This window comes from Saccoglossus kowalevskii, chromosome 3, assembly GCF_978046115.1.
Source record: "Saccoglossus kowalevskii chromosome 3, keSacKowa6.1, whole genome shotgun sequence".
NCBI lineage: Eukaryota > Metazoa > Hemichordata > Enteropneusta > Harrimaniidae > Saccoglossus > Saccoglossus kowalevskii.
The window spans coordinates 45241277-45257769 of record NC_140643.1 but is presented as its reverse complement, the minus strand read 5'-3'; positions in this window follow the sequence as shown (position 1 = coordinate 45257769).

The following is a 16493-nucleotide window of genomic DNA, read 5'->3' as shown; positions in this document are numbered from 1 at the left end:
ATGGGAAATTCATTGGAAATGTAATCATAATGGAAACACGATACACGTGTCATGGTAAGATCATGGCAAATTCATTGCAAATATAACCATGATGGAAACACGATACACGTGTCATGGTAAGATCATGGCAAATTCATTGCAAATATAACCATAATGGAAACACGATACACGTGTCATGGTAAGATCATGGCAAATTCATTGCAAATATAACCATAATGGAAACACGATACACGTGTCATGGTAAGATCATGGCAAATTCATTGCAAATATAACAATAATGGAAACACGATACACGTGCCATGGTAAGATCATGGCAAATTCATTGCAGTTGTAATCATAATGGAAACACGATACACGTGTCATGGTGAGATCATGGCAAATTCAATGCAAATATAACCATAATGGAAACACGATACACGTATCATGGTAAGATCATGGCAAATTCATTGCAAATATAACCATAATGGAAACACGATACACGTGTCATGGTGAGATCATGGCAAATTCATTGCAAATATAACCATAATGGACACACTATACACGTGTCATGGTAAGATCATGGCAAATTCATTGCAAATATAACCATAATGGAAACACGATACACATGTCATGGTAAGATCATGGCAAATTCATTGCAGTTGTAATCATAATGGAAACACGCTACACGTGTCATGGTGAGATCATGGCAAATTCAATGCAAATATAACCATAATGAAAACACGATACACGTGTCATGGTAAGATCATGGCAATTTCATTGAAAACGTAATCATAATCGAAACACGATACACGTGTCATGGTAAGATCATGGTAAATTCATTGAAAATGTAATCATAATGGAAACACGATACACGTGTCATGGTAAGATCATGGCAAATTCATTGCAAATATAACCATAATGGAAACACGATACACGTGTCATGGTAAGATCATGGCATATTCATTGCAAATATAACCATAATGGAAACTCTATACACGTGTCATGGTAAGATCATGGCAAATTCATTGCAAATATAACCATAATGGAAACACGATACACGTGTCATGGTAAGATCATGGCAAATTCATTGCAAATATAACAATAATGGAAACACGATACACGTGTCATGGTAAGATCATGGCAAATTCATTGCAGTTGTAATCATAATGGAAACACGATACACATGTCATGGTGAGATCATGGCAAATTCAATGCAAATATAACCATAATGGAAACACGATACACGTATCATGGTAAGATCATGGCAAATTCATTGCAAATATAACCATAATGGAAACACGATAGACGTGTCATGGTAAGATCATGGCAAATTCATTGCAAATATAACCATAATGGAAACACGATACACGTGTCATGGTAAGATCATGGCAAATTCATTGCAAATATAACCATAATGGACACACTATACACGTGTCATGGTAAGATCATGGCAAATTCATTGCAAATATAACCATAATGGAAACACGATACACGTGTCATGGTAAGATCATGGCAAATTCATTGCAAATGTAATTATAATCGAAACACGATACACCTGTCATGGTAAGATCATGGCAAATTCATTGCAAATGTAATCATAATCGAAACACGATACACGTGTCATGGTAAGATCATGGCAAATTCATTGAAACTGTAATCATAATGGAAACACGATACACGTGTCATGGTAAGATCATGGCAAATTCATTGCAAATATAACGTTGAGTGGAAACCCCGGAAAACACTAAACCTGTCGAAAAACACTAAACCTGTCGAAAAACACTAAACCGGACAATAAAAACACGAAACCCGAGGTAAAGGGTGTATTATGGGTGTACCATAATCGTCCAGTGAATATTTGATTAAAAGAAAGCGAAAACATGAAACAGAACCCACGACGGCAGCTGATTTCACAAGGGTTTTTTCAACAGGTTTAGTCTTTTTCAACAGGTTTTGTCTTTTTCAATAGGTTTAGTGTTTTTCAACTGGTTTAGTGTTTTCCGGGGTTTCCACTCAACGCAAATATAACCATAATGGAAACTCGATACACGTGTCATGGTAAGATCATGGCAAATTCATTGCAAATATAACCATAATGGAAACACGATACACGTGTCTTGGTAAGATCATGGCAAATTCATTGCAAATATAACCATAATGGTAACACGATACACGTGTCATGGTAAGATCATGGCATATTCATTGCAAATATAACAATAATGGAAACACGATACACGTGTCATGGTAAGATCATGGCAAATTCATTGCAAATGTAATTATAATCAAAACACGATACACCTGTCATGGTAAGATCATGGCAAATTCATTGCAAATGTAATCATGATCGAAACACGATACACGGGTCATGGTAAGATTATGGCAAATTCATTGAAAATGTAATCATAATCGAAACACGATACACGTGTCATGGTAAGATCATGGCAAATTCATTGAAAACGTAATCATAATCGAAACACGATACACGTGTCATGGTAAGATCATGGGAAATTCATTGGAAATGTAATCATAATGGAAACACGATACACGTGTCATGGTAAGATCATGGCAAATTCATTGCAAATATAACCATGATGGAAACACGATACACGTGTCATGGTAAGATCATGGCAAATTCATTGCAAATATAACCATAATGGAAACACGATACACGTGTCATGGTAAGATCATGGCAAATTCATTGCAAATATAACAATAATGGAAACACGATACACGTGTCATGGTAAGATCATGGCAAATTCATTGCAAATATAACAATAATGGAAACACGATACACGTGCCATGGTAAGATCATGGCAAATTCATTGCAGTTGTAATCATAATGGAAACACGATACACGTGTCATGGTGAGATCATGGCAAATTCAATGCAAATATAACCATAATGGAAACACGATACACGTATCATGGTAAGATCATGGCAAATTCATTGCAAATATAACCATAATGGAAACACGATACACGTGTCATGGTAAGATCATGGCAAATTCATTGCAAATATAACCATAATGGACACACTATACACGTGTCATGGTAAGATCATGGCAAATTCATTGCAAATATAACCATAATGGAAACACGATACACATGTCATGGTAAGATCATGGCAAATTCATTGCAGTTGTAATCATAATGGAAACACGATACACGTGTCATGGTGAGATCATGGCAAATTCAATGCAAATATAACCATAATGAAAACACGATACACGTGTCATGGTAAGATCATGGCAATTTCATTGAAAACGTAATCATAATCGAAACACGATACACGTGTCATGGTAAGATCATGGTAAATTCATTGAAAATGTAATCATAATGGAAACACGATACACGTGTCATGGTAAGATCATGGCAAATTCATTGCAAATATAACCATAATGGAAACACGATACACGTGTCATGGTAAGATCATGGCATATTCATTGCAAATATAACCATAATGGAAACTCGATACACGTGTCATGGTAAGATCATGGCAAATTCATTGCAAATATAACCATAATGGAAACACGATACACGTGTCATGGTAAGATCATGGCAAATTCGTTGCAAATATAACAATAATGGAAACACGATACACGTGTCATGGTAAGATCATGGCAAATTCATTGCAGTTGTAATCATAATGGAAACACGATACACATGTCATGGTGAGATCATGGCAAATTCAATGCAAATATAACCATAATGGAAACACGATACACGTATCATGGTAAGATCATGGCAAATTCATTGCAAATATAACCATAATGGAAACACGATAGACGTGTCATGGTAAGATCATGGCAAATTCATTGCAAATATAACCATAATGGAAACACGATACACGTGTCATGGTAAGATCATGGCAAATTCATTGCAAATATAACCATAATGGACACACTATACACGTGTCATGGTAAGATCATGGCAAATTCATTGCAAATATAACCATAATGGAAACACGATACACGTGTCATGGTAAGATCATGGCAAATTCATTGCAAATGTAATTATAATCGAAACACGATACACCTGTCATGGTAAGATCATGGCAAATTCATTGCAAATGTAATCATAATCGAAACACGATACACGTGTCATGGTAAGATCATGGCAAATTCATTGAAAATGTAATCATAATGGAAACACGATACACGTGTCATGGTAAGATCATGGCAAATTCATTGCAAATATAACGTTGAGTGGAAACCCCGGAAAACACTAAACCTGTCGAAAAACACTAAACCTGTCGAAAAACACTAAACCGGACAATAAAAACACTAAACCCGAGGTAAAGGGTGTATTATGGGTGTACCATAATCGTCCAGTGAATATTTGATTAAAAGAAAGCGAAAACATGAAACAGAACCCACGACGGCAGCTGATTTCACAAGGGTTTTTTCAACAGGTTTAGTCTTTTTCAACAGGTTTTGTCTTTTTCAATAGGTTTAGTGTTTTTCAACTGGTTTAGTGTTTTCCGGGGTTTCCACTCAACGCAAATATAACCATAATGGAAACTCGATACACGTGTCATGGTAAGATCATGGCAAATTCATTGCAAATATAACCATAATGGAAACACGATACACGTGTCTTGGTAAGATCATGGCAAATTCATTGCAAATATAACCATAATGGTAACACGATACACGTGTCATGGTAAGATCATGGCATATTCATTGCAAATATAACAATAATGGAAACACGATACACGTGTCATGGTAAGATCATGGCAAATTCATTGCAAATGTAATTATAATCGAAACACGATACACCTGTCATGGTAAGATCATGGCAAATTCATTGCAAATGTAATCATGATCGAAACACGATACACGGGTCATGGTAAGATTATGGCAAATTCATTGAAAATGTAATCATAATCGAAACACGATACACGTGTCATGGTAAGATCATGGCAAATTCATTGAAAACGTAATCATAATCGAAACACGATACACGTGTCATGTTAAGATCATGGGAAATTCATTGGAAATGTAATCATAATGGAAACACGATACACGTGTCATGGTAAGATCATGGCAAATTCATTGCAAATATAACCATGATGGAAACACGATACACGTGTCATGGTAAGATCATGGCAAATTCATTGCAAATATAACCATAATGGAAACACGATACACGTGTCATGGTAAGATCATGGCAAATTCATTGCAAATATAACCATAATGGAAACACGATACACGTGTCATGGTAAGATCATGGCAAATTCATTGCAAATATAACAATAATGGAAACACGATACACGTGCCATGGTAAGATCATGGCAAATTCATTGCAGTTGTAATCATAATGGAAACACGATACACGTGTCATGGTGAGATCATGGCAAATTCAATGCAAATATAACCATAATGGAAACACGATACACGTATCATGGTAAGATCATGGCAAATTCATTGCAAATATAACCATAATGGAAACACGATACACGTGTCATGGTAAGATCATGGCAAATTCATTGCAAATATAACCATAATGGACACACTATACACGTGTCATGGTAAGATCATGGCAAATTCATTGCAAATATAACCATAATGGAAACACGATACACATGTCATGGTAAGATCATGGCAAATTCATTGCAGTTGTAATCATAATGGAAACACGATACACGTGTCATGGTGAGATCATGGCAAATTCAATGCAAATATAACCATAATGAAAACACGATACACGTATCATGGTAAGATCATGGCAAATTCATTGCAAATATAACCATAATGGAAACACGATACACGTGTCATGGTAAGATCATGGCAAATTCATTGCAAATATAACCATAATGGACACACTATACACGTGTCATGGTAAGATCATGGCAAATTCATTGCAAATATAACCATAATGGAAACACGATACACGTGTCATGGTAAGATCATGGCAAATTCATTGCAAATATAACAATAATGGAAACACGATACACGCGTCATGGTGAGATCATGGCAAATTCAATGCAAATATAACCATAATGGAAACACGATACACGTATCATGGTAAGATCATGGCAAATTTATTGCAAATATAACCATAATGGAAACACGATACACGTGTAATGGTAAGATCATGGCAAATTCATTGCAAATGTAATCATAATGGAAACACGATACACGTGTCATGGTAAGATCATGTCAAATTCATTGCAAATATAACCATAATGGAAAGACGATACACGTGTCATGGTAAGATCATGGCAAATTCATTTCAAATATAACCATAATGGAAACACGATTCACGTGTCATGGTAAGATCATGGCAAATTCATTGCAAATATAACTATAATGGAAACACGATACACGTGTCATGGTAAGATCATGCCAAATTCATTGCAGATGTAATCATCATGGGAACACGATACACGTGTCATGGTAAGATCATGGCAAATTCATTGCAGATGTAATCATAATGGAAACACGATACATGTGTCATTGTAAGATCATGGCAAATTTATTTCAAATATAACCATAATGGAAACACGATCCACGTGTCCTAGTAAGATAATTCAAATTCATTGCAAATATAACAATACACATTTTACAGTTTTAATGAAACGTATACTATACGTATATTTTAATAAGTCGAAATGCACTTTCGTGATTGTACACGGGCGCCATTGTTCACCACCGGCTTCACTCGGGTATTTATTTTCGAAAAGAGAAGCATATACGAGGAACCAAAAACGGAAAACTCCAGGGACATTAATTAATTTTATATAATGCATTGTGTCCCCACGGAAGCGACGTCATACGTGTTGTGAAAATATATCATTATAGAAGTTTGCAGGGTCGTAGCGGGTTATATCTATATATACCCACACCTGTTCTTGTAACGTGCCATACATATAGTATATAATACGCATGGATGAATCACTATTTTAGATTGCATAGTCAGATGATTTGTATCATAATGGAATTTAATTATTTTAAACTAATTGCGTCTTCGTCTTTTGTGAAACTAATTAAATGTTTTAACTAAAATTGAAATCTTTCCTGGAACTGAAAAAAGACAATAACTAACAGTTTAAAATGAGCACTTCAAATCAAGTGTTTTGTCGCATACGACTTATGTACCACTTCCGTGTCACTGAGAATGTTCTAGAACCGTACTGTGTCTGGGTGGAATATTCTAGATTTTGTTTAGAAACTGGTTGAATAGGTAATAGAACACTGTAGGAGGCAATAGAAGGTAATGATACATTCTAGAAATTGGTAGTAAGTTCCAGACTCATTATGTATGCTGATGTAATGGTCTATTTATAGACAGTGTGGGTATATATAGGGGAGTTGTTCAGCACTGAGTTCAGATCGGAGATCTCGTTGAATTGTATTGGAGTTTAAGTATCTAGTTATTGGAGTAGTGGAGTTTTACCGCATTATTGTAGTTGATGTTTGCAGAGTATAATAATACCAGTACCAGTTGAAACCTCATCTGTTGGCTCCGTGTTCGTATTTTATCATCGCCGCCAGGGAAGTCTTTCTGTTACTGTTGCCATTTTGGTATTTGAACCATCACACCTGTACTATACCAATTACGGTAATATTACGTTGCGAGTGACATCTGGGGGCTCGTCCGGGAACAGTGAAGACATATAGAAGACAACATGGCCAGCGAGATGAAAGATATGTCGAAACAAGAGTTGAAGGAATGATCGGATGAACTGGGAATGACAGGAGAAGACAAAAGGAAATTTATTTTGGAGCAATTGAGTTCTCAGCGGGCTGACAGACAAGCGGCGAGGGAAGAGAGAAAGGCAAATATGGAAATAGAAGTAGAGGTGAGGAAAATTGAGATTGAGGAAAGAAAGGAAAAGTTACGACTAGAAGTAGAAGCAGAACAGCGAGAAAAGGAAAGAGAATTTGAGTTGAGGAGATTAGAGCTTCAAGTAGCAATGCCGGGGTTCCAACAGGCTGATTTTGGCGGTTAACGAAATGTGGTCAGTGATGCACAGTCACCAAAGTTGCCTGCATTTGTTGATGGTAAGGACGAACTTGATAGTTATTTATTGCGGTTTGAGAGGTTTGCAACGAATGCGAGTTGGCATAGAGATGGATGGGCCACAAAATTGAGTGCGCTGTTGACTGGTAGAGCACTGGAAGTATATTCTAGGATGTCCGACATTGATGCAGTTGACTATGATCGTGTGAAGGTGGCGCTATTGACAAGATAGGATTTCACAGAGGATGGGTACAGGAAGCGATTCCGTGAAATTAAACCTGAAAGTTACGAGAGTCCTGACCAGTTAATTGTGCGGCTTAAGAATTATTTTGCTAAATGGGTTGAGTTGTCAGGCACTGTAGCAACATATGGTGGAGTTACCGACTTGATGGTGAAGGAGCAGTTTATTGGTGCCTGTACAAGAGATCTTGCAGTTTATCTTAAAGAAAGAGCACCCAAAATTTAGATGAGTTGGCAGTAATAGCAAAGCAGTACCTAGTGGCACATGGTCGACAGTTATCCACGAAGGACTAGGTGCAGCGTAACGATAATAAGACTGCCATTAGAAATACTTATGTGGGACAGGGTAGTAGTATCCGGTGTTATGTATGTCAGGGTGTTGGTCATCGAGCAGCACAATGTCTATCCCGCGTTACTGATGTCAACCATGATGAAGGTAAACAGTGCCCTCAGTGTGGTGACATTGGACATGTGGCTAAGTTCTGCCGTAGTGGACAACACAAGGGTCAAGAAACAAAGAGTGTCAAACCCAGCACTACTACTGGTGCAGCTGCAGTGCAGTTAAAGAGGAGTCTAATATCAGTGCTAGCTGTGCTGTTCAAATTGACAGTGATGTGCCTAAAACGACTGAGAAGGACCATTTGTTGTTAGCATCGGGGGAGCAGTTAAAGGTTGTGAATGGTGCATGTATTGAACGGATTGGCGTTGTGGAGGACAGGACTTTGCCTGTGGGTCAAGGGAAGGTTGGTGACACAATTGTGACCATGTTGAGAGACACTGGGTGTAATGGCATTATAGTCAAGAAGAGCTTGGTACCAGATGACCAGTATACAAAAAAGAAGGGTCATATATTGATGGTTGATCGTACTGTAAGAAGGGTTCCAGTCGCCATGGTGGAAATTGATACGCCATATTTGAGAGGCATGGTTGAAGCATTATGTGTACAGGACCCAATCTATGAGTTAATTGTTTGGAATGTGCCCGGAGCAAGACCACCAGATGACCCGGATCCAGTGTGGAATGTGAGTGGAGCAGTAACAACCAGAGCGCAAGTGACGAAATCTGGTAAGGTGAAGCCGCTCAAAGTGTGTGATGTAAAGACTGGAGCACATGTAACAAAAGACAAATTAATCGAGATGCAGCAAGCAGACACATCGTTGAAGAAATATTATAATAAGAGAGAACCATAAGTGAGAGGGCACCATACAACCGAGTTACAGGTATATGGAGGCTTGCTATATCGTGTGTTTTGGGATCGTTCAGTTCCAGGAGGCAAAACGGTACGTCAAGTGGTTGTGCCGAAACTGTTGAGGACTCGTGTTATGGAGATTGCCCATGATTCAATATTTGGTGGACGCATGGGGATAAAGAAGACAGAAGACCGGATTGTGACTAGCTTTTATTGGCCTGGGCTACATCAAGATGTTACGAGTTTTTGTAGGTCGTGTGATGTGTGCCAGAAGACTGTATCAAAGGGATCAGTTGTGAAGGCCCCTTTAGGTAAGATGCCTTTAATTGATATGCCATTCAAGCGTGTGGCTATAGTTTTGGTTGGACCAATTACGCCAGCCAGTGACGTGGTTCATCGATACATCTTAACTATGGTGGACTATGCTACACTGTATCCAGAGGCAGTTCCACTTAATAATATAGATACAGAGACTGTAGCCGAGGCGTTGATTGACTTTTATAGCCGATTGGGGGTTCCAGAAGAAGTACTAAGTGACATGGGGACTCAGTTGGTGTCAGAATGTATGCAAGAAGTATCACGATTGCTCAGCATTAAGAGACTGATGTCTACGCCCTATCACCCCATTTGTAATGGACTGGTGGAAAAGTTTAATGGTACTTTGAAGAAGATGTTAAAGCGTTTGTGCCATGAACAACCAAGGCAATGGCATCGGTATATTAGTGCTTTATTCTTCGCATATAGAGAGGTACCACAGGAGTCAACTGGTTTTTCCCCATTTGAGCTATTATATGGTCAAACGGTTAGAGGCCCAATGAAGATCCTTAAGGAGTTATGGACCAAAGAAAGCGATACTCCTGAGATAGTTAATAGTTACCAGTATGTGTTTGAGTTGAGAGATCGGTTAGAACAGACTTTAGAGATTGCTCGAGAGGAATTACAGAAGGCACAGAACCGATACAAGTATTACTATGATCGTAAAACGAAGAAACGAGTGCTTAAGGAAGGAGATAAGGTGCTAATTTTGCTGCCAACTGACAACAACAAGCTATTGATGCAGTGGAAGGGTCCTTATGTGGTGGAGAAGGTAATAGACGAAAACGATTATCGAGTGAGGGTAGGTGACAAAGTGAAGACTATCATGTAAATATGTTAAAGTTGTATGTTGAGCGGGAGACGTCACCTCAACCAGATGGAAGTGAGACAAGTTACTCACCAAATACGGCCATAGACTTGATGAATGCTGTGCGCGCATCTACAGCGGGGTGCAACGAGTTAGATGAAGAGAATGCTGTAGACGAAGATGATCTTCTATAGTTAGGAACTTGTAAACCAAAGGAGTCAGGTAAAGATGTTCAAATTGGTACAGACCTGACAGAACACCAGAGGAAAGAACTGGTGGGTTTAGTCAATACTTATGATAAGTTGTTTACTGACTTGCCAGGAAAGACCAAGATAATCAGTCATAAGATTGACCTGACAAATGATACACCAATACGATCTAAGCCATACTGACTACCATATGCAATAAGGGAGAACCTTAGGCAAGATATTGAAGATATGTTAAAAATGGGAGTAATCAAGAAGTCTATATCACCCTATGCGTCATCGGTGGTGAGTGTAAAGAAGAAAGATGGATCGAATCGCATATATGTAGACTATAGGAAATTAAATAAGGTCACTTTAACCGACCCTGAGCCAATGGTAACAACAGGTGACATATTTCAGAGGCTACATAATAGTAAGTTCCTGTCAAAAATTGATTTAATTAAGGGTTATTGGCAGATACCAGTAGCTGAAGAAGATATACCAAAGACAGCATTTGTTACTCCCGATGGAACTTATGAATTTTAAAGGATGGCAATTGGAATGAAGAATTCGGGAGCTACTCTGGTGCGGGGAATCAGGAAATTATTGTCGGTTATGGAGGGAGTTGGAAGCTATATAGATGACCTGATAGTTTATTCAAGCTGCTGGGATGAGCATGTTCAAGTATTATCTGAGTTGTTACGAAGACTAAGGGTAGCGGACATAACAGCTAGACCATCCAAGTGTGTTCTTGATGCAATATCAGTAGAATTCCTGGGTCATGAAATTGGACACAATATGGGCGAGTCCGAGTCACGACAACATAGAAAAAATTCGAGAAGCGCGAAGACCAGCGACCAAGAAAGGTGTCCGATCATTCTTTGGGCTGGTCAATTACTACAGAGACCACATCCCCTTATTCGCAACTATTGCAGCACCCCTGAGTGATCTACTAAGGAACGGACAACCCAACAAAGTTGTATGGGGAGAGGCCCAGGAGAAAGCATATAACACTTTGCGGGAATACTTATTCGGCAAAGCAATTTTGAAGTTGCCAGACCCACAGAAACCACTTGTGTTGCGGACGGACGCGTATCAGGTAGGAAATGGAGCAGTACTTACGCAGAATCATGGTGAGAAAATACATCCAGTTGCGTATGCAAGTAAGAAGTTATCCGATGCAGAAAAGAAGTATTCAACTGTAGAAAGGTAACGTTTAGCTATTGTATGGGGCGTGAATAAATTTCGCCTATATTTAGCCGGTGTGGAGTTCATTTTGAAGACGGATCATAAACCATTGTCTTACCTGGATAAAGCCAGGTTTGCAAATGACCGAGTGATGAGATGGGCGATGACTCTGCAAGGATATAATTATCGTGTTGAGGATATTCCTGGACGGGACAATGTGGTAGCGGACTACACGAGTAGATTGATGGACTGAGGAACTTTTGAGCAGTATAGTAGAATGTTATTCGTTTATGACAGTATTTCATATTTTATTATATTCTACTGTATGTGATTTTCGAATTTATGTATTCAGAGCTTTATTCAGTTCGATTTGATATGTTGTATTGTTGTTATATTTGAAATTGTTATCGTATTCATATTATTGACGTCGTTGCTAGTCATGTAATATTATATGTTATAATATTCTTGAGAGGGGAGGCATGTCGCATGCAATTTATGTACCACTTCCGTGTCACTGAGAATGTTCTAGAACCGTACTGTGTCTGGGGGAATATTCTAGATTTCGTTTAGAAACTGGTTGAATAGGTAATAGAACACTGTAGGAGGCAATAGAAGGTAATGGAACATTCTAGAAATTGGTAGTAAGTTCCAGACTCATTATGTATGCTGATGTAATGGTCTATTAATAGACAGTGTGGGTATATATATATGGGAGTTGTTCAGCACTGAGTTCAGATCGGAGATCTCATTAAATTGTATTGGAGTTTAAGTATCTAGTTATTGAAGTAGTGGAGTTTTACCGCATCATTGTACTTGATGTTTGCAGAGTATAATAATACCAGTACCAGTAGAAACCTCATCTGTTGGATCCGTGTTCGTATTTTATCATCGCCGCCAGGGAAGTCTTTCTGTTACTGTTGCCATTTTGGTATTTGAACCATCACACCTGTACTATACCAATTACGGTAATAATACGTTGCGTGTGACATGATTAAAAAACTGAAACATATGAAAAACGTGACCAATATGTTGCACCACAACTCCATACAAAAGTGGTATTGTTGTCGCGACTACCGTCTCTCCACATCAGATTCCTGGGAATCAAATTAAATATCACACATTTTTCTGCAGCTAAATATTCCCGCTCAGAATAAAGTTATTATTTTCAACTAAATACTCCTACTAGCAATTGAGTTATTATTTTCAACTAAATACTCCTACTAGCAATTGAGTTATTATTTTCAGCTAAACATTCCTACTAGCAATAGAGTTATTATTTTCAACTAAATACTCCTACTAGCAATTGAGTTATTATTTTCAACTAAATACTCCTACTAGCAATTGAGTTATAATTTTCAACTAAATACTCCTACTAGCAATCGAGTTATTATTTTCAGCTAAACATTCCTACTAGCAATAGAGTTATTATTTTCAACTAAATACTCCTACTAGCAATTGAGTTATTATTTTCAACTAAATACTCCTACTAGCAATTGAGTTATTATTTTCAACTAAATACTCCTACTAGCAATTGCGTTATTATTTTCAGCTAAATATTCCTACTAGCAATTGAGTTATTATTTTCAACTAAATACTCCTACTAGCAATTGAGTTACTATTTTCATCTGAATATTCCTACTAGCAATTGAGTTATTATTTTCAACTAAATACTCCTACTAGCAATTGAGTTATTATTTTCAACTAAATACTCCTACTAGCATTTGAGTTATTATTTTCAGCTAAATATTCCTACTAGCAATTGAGTTATTATTTTCATCTGAATATTCCTACTAGCAATTAAGTTATTATTTTCAACTAAATACTCCTACTAGCAATTGAGTTATTATTTTCAACTAAATACTCCTACTAGCAATTGAGTTTATTATTTTCATCTGAATATTCCTACTAGCAATTGAGTTATTATTTTCAACTAAATACTCCGACTAGCAATGAGTTATTATTTTCAGCTAAATATTCCTACTAGCAATTGAGTTATTATTTTCATCTAAATACTCCTACTAGCAATTGAGTTATTACTTTCAACTAAATAATCCTACTAGCAATTGATTTATTATTTTCGTCTGAATATTCCTACTAGCAATTGAGTTATTATTGTCAACTAAATACTCCTACTAGCAATTGAGTTATTATTTTCAGCTAAACATTCCTACTAGCAATAGAGTTATTATTTTCAACTAAATACTCCTACTAGCAATTGAGTTATTATTTTCAACTAAATACTCCTACTAGCAATTGAGTTATAATTTTCAACTAAATACTCCTACTAGCAATCGAGTTATTATTTTCAGCTAATCATTCCTACTAGCAATAGAGTTATTATTTTCAACTAAATACTCCTACTAGCAATTGAGTTATTATTTTCAACTAAATACTCCTACTAGCAATTGAGTTATTATTTTCAACTAAATACTCCTACTAGCAATTGCGTTATTATTTTCAGCTAAATAGTCCTACTAGCAATTGAGTTATTATTTTCAACTAAATACTCCTACTAGCAATTGAGTTACTATTTTCATCTGAATATTCCTACTAGCAATTGAGTTATTATTTTCAACTAAATACTCCTACTAGCAATTGAGTTATTATTTTCAACTAAATACTCCTACTAGCATTTGAGTTATTATTTTCAGCTAAATATTCCTACTAGCAATTGAGTTATTATTTTCATCTGAATATTCCTACTAGCAATTAAGTTATTATTTTCAACTAAATACTCCTACTAGCAATTGAGTTATTATTTTCAACTAAATACTCCTACTAGCAATTGAGTTTATTATTTTCATCTGAATATTCCTACTAGCAATTGAGTTATTATTTTCAACTAAATACTCCGACTAGCAATGAGTTATTATTTTCAGCTAAATATTCCTACTAGCAATTGAGTTATTATTTTCATCTAAATACTCCTACTAGCAATTGAGTTATTACTTTCAACTAAATAATCCTACTAGCAATTGATTTATTATTTTCGTCTGAATATTCCTACTAGCAATTGAGTTATTATTGTCAACTAAATACTCCTACTAGCAAATGAGTTATTATTTTCAGCTAAATATTCCTACTAGCAATTGAGTTATTATTTTCAGCTAAATATTCCTACTAGCAATTGAGTTATTATTTTCAGTTAAATAGTCCTACTAGCAATTGAGTTATTATTTTCAGCTGAATATTCCTACTAGCAATCGAGTTATTATTTTCAGCTAAATATTCCTACTAGCAATGGAGTTATTATTTTCAGCTAAACATTCCTACTATCAATTGAGTTATCATATTCAACTAAATATTCCACTAAGAATTGAGTTATTATTTTCAACTAAATACTCCTACTCGCAATTGAGTTATTATTTTCATCTGAATATTCCTACTAGCAATCGAGTTATTATTTTCAGCTAAACATTCCTACTAGCAATTGAGTTATTATTTTCAACTAAATACTCCTACTAGCAATTGAGTTATTATTTTCAGCTAAACATTCCTACTAGCAATATGGCGCAAGATGTTTTTCTGTCAGAAATTGAGTCATCACTGTCTGAAAATGAACAAACCATGCTTGACATGCCGATTTCTTTACAGGAGCTCACTGGTGCACTCCATGAAATGAAAAACGGCAAATCGCCGGGATCAGATGGTCTCACAAAAGAATTTTATGTTCAGTGCTGGGAATTTCTCGGCCCAGTCTTTTGCGAGGTATGTACAGATATATTCAAAAACAAGTTACTGTCTCCCACCCAGCGAATGGGTGTTATCACACTGTTAAATAAAAACGTGCCCGAAAATAACTCGAATAATCACTTGCGGCCTGAAAATAAACGTCCAATAACCTTGCTCAACGTGGATTATAAAATCATATCCAAAGTACTTTGTAATAGACTCAAACGGGTCTTGCCGAACCTGGTCAGCAAGTACCAAACGTGTGGGGTTAAGGGCCGGTCAATTACCGACAATTTACAAGTTATTCGCGATTTTTGCTTTCTGTACAATTCCCGTTCATCACCTGGCGCGATTATCTCTCTTGACCAACAGAAGGCATTTGATAGAGTTGACTGGGGTTTTCTACACAAAGTCTTATGCCAAATGAATTGTGGCCCGAACTTCCGGCGTTGGATTGAAATCATGTATACTAACATTTCCAGCTCGGTTTTAATAAATGGTAAACTGTCAAATGCCTTTTCATTGAGTAGAGGAGTCCGACAGGGCTGTCCGCTATCGCCTCTATTGTATGTGCTATTCATAGAACCGTTTGCTGCGGCTGTCAGAAATGATGAACACATCATTGGTTTCAGGTTGCCTGGGCAAACGGAAAGTGTTAAACTATTCCAATATGCAGACGACGCCACTGCACTGATCTCCAAAAACAGCTCTATTAAAAGGCTGTTTGAAGTGTGTGACCTCTTCTCAAGTGCGACTGGGTCGGAAATAAATATAGACAAATGTAGCGGTTTGTGGCTGGGCGCCTGGCGCGGTCGCTTAGATGCCCCAATGGAGTTCAAGTGGTTTAGTGATAAAATGAAAATTAACGGGATATGGTTTGGGGAGAACTGCATAAACACGAACTGGCACGAGAAACTGAGCAAGTTCCGTAAGATTCTAGATATATGGAAAGG